The sequence below is a fragment of the Equus asinus genome, chromosome 10 (genome assembly GCF_041296235.1).
Source record: "Equus asinus isolate D_3611 breed Donkey chromosome 10, EquAss-T2T_v2, whole genome shotgun sequence".
In the NCBI taxonomy this organism is placed as follows: Eukaryota; Metazoa; Chordata; class Mammalia; order Perissodactyla; family Equidae; genus Equus; species Equus asinus.
The window spans coordinates 46,366,211-46,372,264 of record NC_091799.1 but is presented as its reverse complement, the minus strand read 5'-3'; positions in this window follow the sequence as shown (position 1 = coordinate 46,372,264).

Below are 6,054 nucleotides of genomic sequence, written 5' to 3'. Positions count from 1 at the left end.
TAAAATCTGAAACTAAAACTACCTCCCTCCCACAACTTTTTAACAAATAGATGTTCTTCATTTCAGAATTAGAAAAGCTTTCTAAAAATGAAATGGGCTTTTACCTTTTCAGCTGAATTGTTTTGAGTTTTTCAAATGGGTGAATGTAGAGCTGTAGGTGAATTTATTTTATCTACGTACATACCTACATACAATTTTAAGGTTTTAATACACATTTTATTAACACGTGCACTATTTTGGTATAAGTCTACCTCATAATGTGCTTTTAGAAAAATAACTGCTACTTTGAAACATGTGACACACTTTTTGTGTGTGGTTAACCTGTTTAAAAGGTTGATGGCAAACTTGCATTTAGGAGTAGTTCGAAAATTTGTGTTCAAATTGCCTCGGTGTTCATTTCTAGACCAGAATCCAGCCTAAGGCTGGGGCAGAGGCAGGGGCTCGGTGGTTCGTGTCAGTGATAGTCTAAACTTTTCTGATCATGTAACCCCTATCAGAAAAAGTTAGAGAATACACCCCAAGTTTTGATTATTTTAAATTATATATATATACTATACTAATTTATTATGTACATTATAAAACAGGTACAGAGAAAAGGAAATTTTAAAAGGATAAGATTTGAAAACAATCACAGTCCTACATGACCTCTGGCACTCCCAGGGGTCCCCTCGTGCTCCCACCGGGATGTGCACGCTTCATTGTGTCAAGGCCACTATTCTAAAGCACAGAATTGGCATTTTACACTGAAAACACATTTACTAAGATCCAGTCCACATCCATCCACTAATGTTCTGGCCGTTTACAAGTTTGTTGGATATGAATCATGTTTTGTAGAGTTGTATAAATTAGTTCTTTATTCAGTGAAAATTGCACTCATATCAATAGGAAGCATAGTTGATAAATTTTTACTTTTGTTGTTGAGCTGTACACAGTGATTGGTTCTTGAATAGATAAACTCGGGACACGCCGTTTTTCAGGGTTCCTTAGAATTATTGTTGTATTATTTAACAGTGTGATTGGTCATTCATTTTACTGCACTATGTTAATTCACCAGGAAAATAACAGTCATATTTGGGACACTCTTTTTTTGGGGTAAGTCACTGAAGAGAAAAATAGAGGGAATCCCTTTCAATTCTGATTATTTTGTGAAATTAATCATTTAGTTAAACATAACACTAATTATCACCATTTCAGTTACTTCTATGACCGATATATTTTGGGCTATTTAAAAAGTTTTTTATTTTAAAGGAAACAATTATTTGGCATGCAATACTACTAATGAATTAACGATTTATATTAGTTTCCTATTAGTGATGTAACAAATTACCACAAACTTAGTGGCTAAAACAACACAAATTTCCGTCCACTGTTTTCCTCTAGGCCCTTCCCTTCCGGCAAGGGACGTGAAAAGTGCTGCTCAAATTCTGCCATTAGAATCACCTGGAGGGGTTGTGAACAGATTGCTGGGTCCACCTCCAGAGTTTCTGATTTCTAGGTCTGGGGTGGGAGACCCCATTTTTCATTTCTAACGTTTCCAGCTGATGCTGTAGGTCTGGGGACCACAGTTTGAGAACAAGAGATGCAGAAAATGCAGTTAGGGTTTAGATTTTTTGGATGACAGATCCCATGAATCTCTCCGTAGATAAAGGAAGCCAGTTCAGAGAACATCTTCACTTCGGAGACTGGTCTAGATGGACGACAGTGCGTCCTCAGCTCCGCCATTCTCAGCGCCTTGTCCAGTTGGCACTCCTCCAGCAAGAGCTGACTTCCCTAATTTAACAGGGCATTTAAGTTACTGAGCAGTTAATGAAGTCAGGTCATCTTACCTTCCCAGGAGCAGACCTGGTGCCGTGTGGCTTCCAACTCAAGAAGAGGCGGCTGCTCCAGCAGTGCACACTCTGGGGAGTGAGCGTCAACACTGCACCTGTCGCTCACATCAATCCAGAAAGGGAGCAACTGAAACTTTAACCAGGGCAGACACAACTCAGAACATCTTTTTAACCTTTTTCTGGGAAATAGCTGTTTCCATCAGAGCCATTTAAATTATGGGTACATACTTCTGCGTGGATGTTAACTTGCAAAAGCCCTTCACTATAAAAGATGAGTTTTTGTCTGGGTGAAATGAAGGATCCAAATTTCATTGTGAAAGGATTACTTTTTAAAAGTTAAATACAAAGTATCAGATCTGTTCTGAATACATTCTATTTATTCTTAAGCAGTTATTACCTAGTTTGTGTGTGTGTACTTAATAAATGTATTTAATTAAAAGAAGGATTTCCTGGCATTTATTGAAAATTGCAGTGTATTGGCAGGAAAATCAATGCTCCCTACCCTGGTCCCTTCGTGGGATGGGTAGCCCCCTCACCTCTGGGGCAGTCTTAAGAAAAAATAAGTTGATTAGCCCCTATTTTACCCACCAGCCCTGTCACAGTCTGTGGGGGGTATTCTGGGCCTGAGCAAGGGAGGAGGTGGCTGCCATATCATGATGTTTAGTGGGAAGATGAGTGAACTACCAGGCCATCGGCTGGGGGTCCCCTCTAACGAGTATTTCGGCAGTGTCCTCCGACTTCATGGCAGGATAAGGATAACGATCATAGGCAGGATAAAAGAACGACACTGAGTTTCCCTATATATTGCTGACAGCAAATATTGTGATAACTCCCCTAAGGATTTTTCTCAATATTTTATTATGAAAATGTTCAAATATACAGCAAAGTTGAAATAATTTTACAGTGAACATCTGTTGACCAAGATTCTACCATTAACATTTTGCTATGCTTATCATTTATCTGATACTCTGTCCATCAATCCATCTTCCCTTTTTTTGGTGAGGAAGATTTCCTCTGAGCTAACATCTGCTGCCAATCTTCCTCTTTTTTGCTTGAGGAAGATGAGCCCTGAGCTAACATCTGTGCTAGTTTTCCTCTATCTTGTACGTGGGTCACCACCACAACATGCCTTGATGAGTGGTGCAGGTCTGTGCCCAGGATCTGAACCTGCAAACCCAGGCCACTGAAGCAGAGTGCACTGGACTTCACCACCACGCCATCAGGCCAGCCCCCAATCCGTCTTAATTTTTGATGTATTTTGAATGAATTGAGATATCTGTACCCATCCTTCTAAAATGCCTCAGCAATACATATCACTAGTGGAATTCAGTATTTTTTTGTTGTAAAATTTCCATACAATGAAGTGCACAAATATTAACAGTGTGTTTGCTAAGGTTAGACAAATGTATACAATTGTGTAACCCACACCCCTATCAAGATACTGTCATCACCCCAGAAAGTTCCCTCATGCCCCTTCCCAGTCTCTTCCTCTCCCTCCCAGACGCAGCCACTGTGTTTTTCCCACCATAGATCCGTGTCTTCTGGAACCTCACGTAAATGGAAGCGTACGTTCTGTATCCCCCATGGTGACTGATAAAGACAAATTCCTAAGAAATTCTAAGTGTCTCTGAAACAGGGAGAATAATAGTGATAAAGACACCATCTGGGATCAGATTGATTCATTCATTGAATAGGTATTTATTATGAGAACCTCTAGTCTGTGGACACAAAGGTCAGAAAGACAGCCCCTGCCCTCAGGGAGCTCACAGCACCTTGACGGATGCCGCACAGACGCGGAGGGAGCGCCGGGCAGGGACGCCACCACATGCTGCAGGACACCTGCCTGGCCTGCGAGCCGGCAGCGAGGCAAGAGAACGTTCCAGTTTTACTTCAGATCTGCTCTCAGGGGCCTGATGCTCTGTATTTTCCACGAACCTGGAATCTTATCACTCAAAATGATTTTGCTGAAAAGGGCTGTTTGACAGTACTGAGCAGATATAAGGCAAATTGGCTAAACAAAGTCACTAAGGAAGAAACTATAAAAGGCACAAATTGAAATTATTAGGTTTTCTGTTTTTCTCTAGTTGGAGTTGATATAAACCCAAATATATTTAGTATTGCTCCCAAACAGAAACAAACAGAAAAACATGCTTTTCTGTTCCACAAGGGCAGAAGCTTCGAAGCGCTCCGGACAGCGCCAGCAAAGCTTCAATCTTCCTGGACCTCACCGAGCTTCCGCAAGGCCTGTCAGCCCGCCTGGCCCCGGGACAGGCCCTCGCCTCCCGGCGTCCACTCTACCTTCACGTTTTACACACAGATTACTAAGGAAGAGGACTTGGTTCACATACATACCCTCTTCTTCCTACTATCTGTCCTCAAAACTCTATGGCTATTTTTTAGGGGGGAGTGGGGAGCCCAAGAAAGCCTAGACAGTTATTGTAATCACTCTTTTTCCAAAAAAGTGTGAAAGGGATAAGGAAAGTTCTGAAGCTTCTTTCTGTCCAAGGGAAAGGAGCCGCTCGCTACTGTGCCCGACAACCCTGGGAAGAGCAGCTAGCTTCTTTCTCGCAGTATCATCTGAAACGGCAAGGGAGCACCTCAGGCTGACTAAGGGCAGCCCCTTTTCTGGTGTCCTCTGGAGCCGGAGAAGGAACTGCTGACTACGAGCGCCTGGTCCCGAAGGGGATGGACCTGAGTGTGCTATCTCTGTCGACGATGCAAGGCCGAGCAGCCAGAGAGGTGGTTTGCTCTGAACGACTGAAACAAGCCACTGCCCTCACGGCACCTCCAGTGACAAGCAGCAATGACACACTGGGCACTGAAGGCCTACTTGCTTCTTGCCTTTCTCCATTAACTTCATTCGGCTGAGTCCCACGGCTCACAAACAACGCAAGGAGGGGTACGGGAAAACGGAGCGCCTGTAATTCGAATCCTCACTCATGCACACATTTTCTCTCTCAAATTGGCTGGACATTTCTCAGAGTAAATGAGGACAATAAAGAACAGTCTCATCAAGCATTTAGCTCATGTATGTTATGGACTGAATGACTGTCCCCCCAAAACCTGTATGTTGGAGCCCTAAGCCCCAGTGTGATGGCATCTGGAGGCAGGGACTTCGGGAGGTCATTAGGTTTAGATGAGGTCACGAGGCTCTCTGCCACATGGGGACAAAGTGAGACACCTGCACACCACGTAGAGGCCTCTCACAGGAACCCAGTCTGCTGGCCCCTTGATCTTGGCCTCAGCAGCCTCCGGAACGGTGAGAAGGAAGTGTCTGCTGTTTAAGCACCAGGTCTGCGGCCTTCTGTTACGGCAGCTCGAGCCGTGTAAAAACGTTCTCTTTAAACCACCTACGTGACCCATCAAGGCAGGCAGGCCAGACGGGGTATTCCAGAATGCTGTGACCCTGACACCCACGTGTCCCTTTGCTCTTGACTGATTCTTAAAGAAATACTTATCACACATCCACCAGGTGTCAGGCACTGTGCCAGACACTCGAAACAGTGGAACCAAAAGCCGAGCCTCTGCCTCATGGAGCCGGCATTTGAAAGGAGCAAGAGGCATCAAAGAACCATGTCATTACAACAGGTAAGCGCTATGACAACAGGGATGTGGTAGCATAGATGGGACCCTGAAGGAGGCAGCTGGCCTCCCTGAGAAACAGTAGAGCCGAGATGTGACGGCCTCAGTAGAGTCACTGAGTGACCAGGAGGGGGCAGCGCTCAGGGCAGAGGGACCTGCCTGGGGAAAGGCCGGACGCTAAACAGAGTGCAGAAGTCCTGCGGCTGGAGGGCAGTGACTGGGCAGGGCAGCGCGGGCTGGAGCGGACAGCAGGGGAGGCAGGGCCTGCATCATCTCATCTAAACGAAGTAGAGCAATACGCAGAATGGGCCAAAGGGAGACAAGACTTCAGATAAACCTGACTTCATTCTCAATTTCGACTTCAAGATCAGATATGCCCATGTGGAAACATGCTCCCTATGGGAAACTGCGGAAGCTAAGTGCATGGAGGTGCGAGGCAGCCTCCTGGTGCGCAGGGCTCCGCGGCTGCACAGAAACCGCACTCCCCTCCTGCTCCCCTCCCCCCAACAGCTGGCGGCTGGGGCAGGCGGGTCACAATGACATTTCAAAAAACAGATGACATGGAAACACCCTTTTATGTCTCAAGTTCAGGATATTCAACTTTATAATGAATTTCCCCCCTCAAGGGAGCTTTCAAAGCATC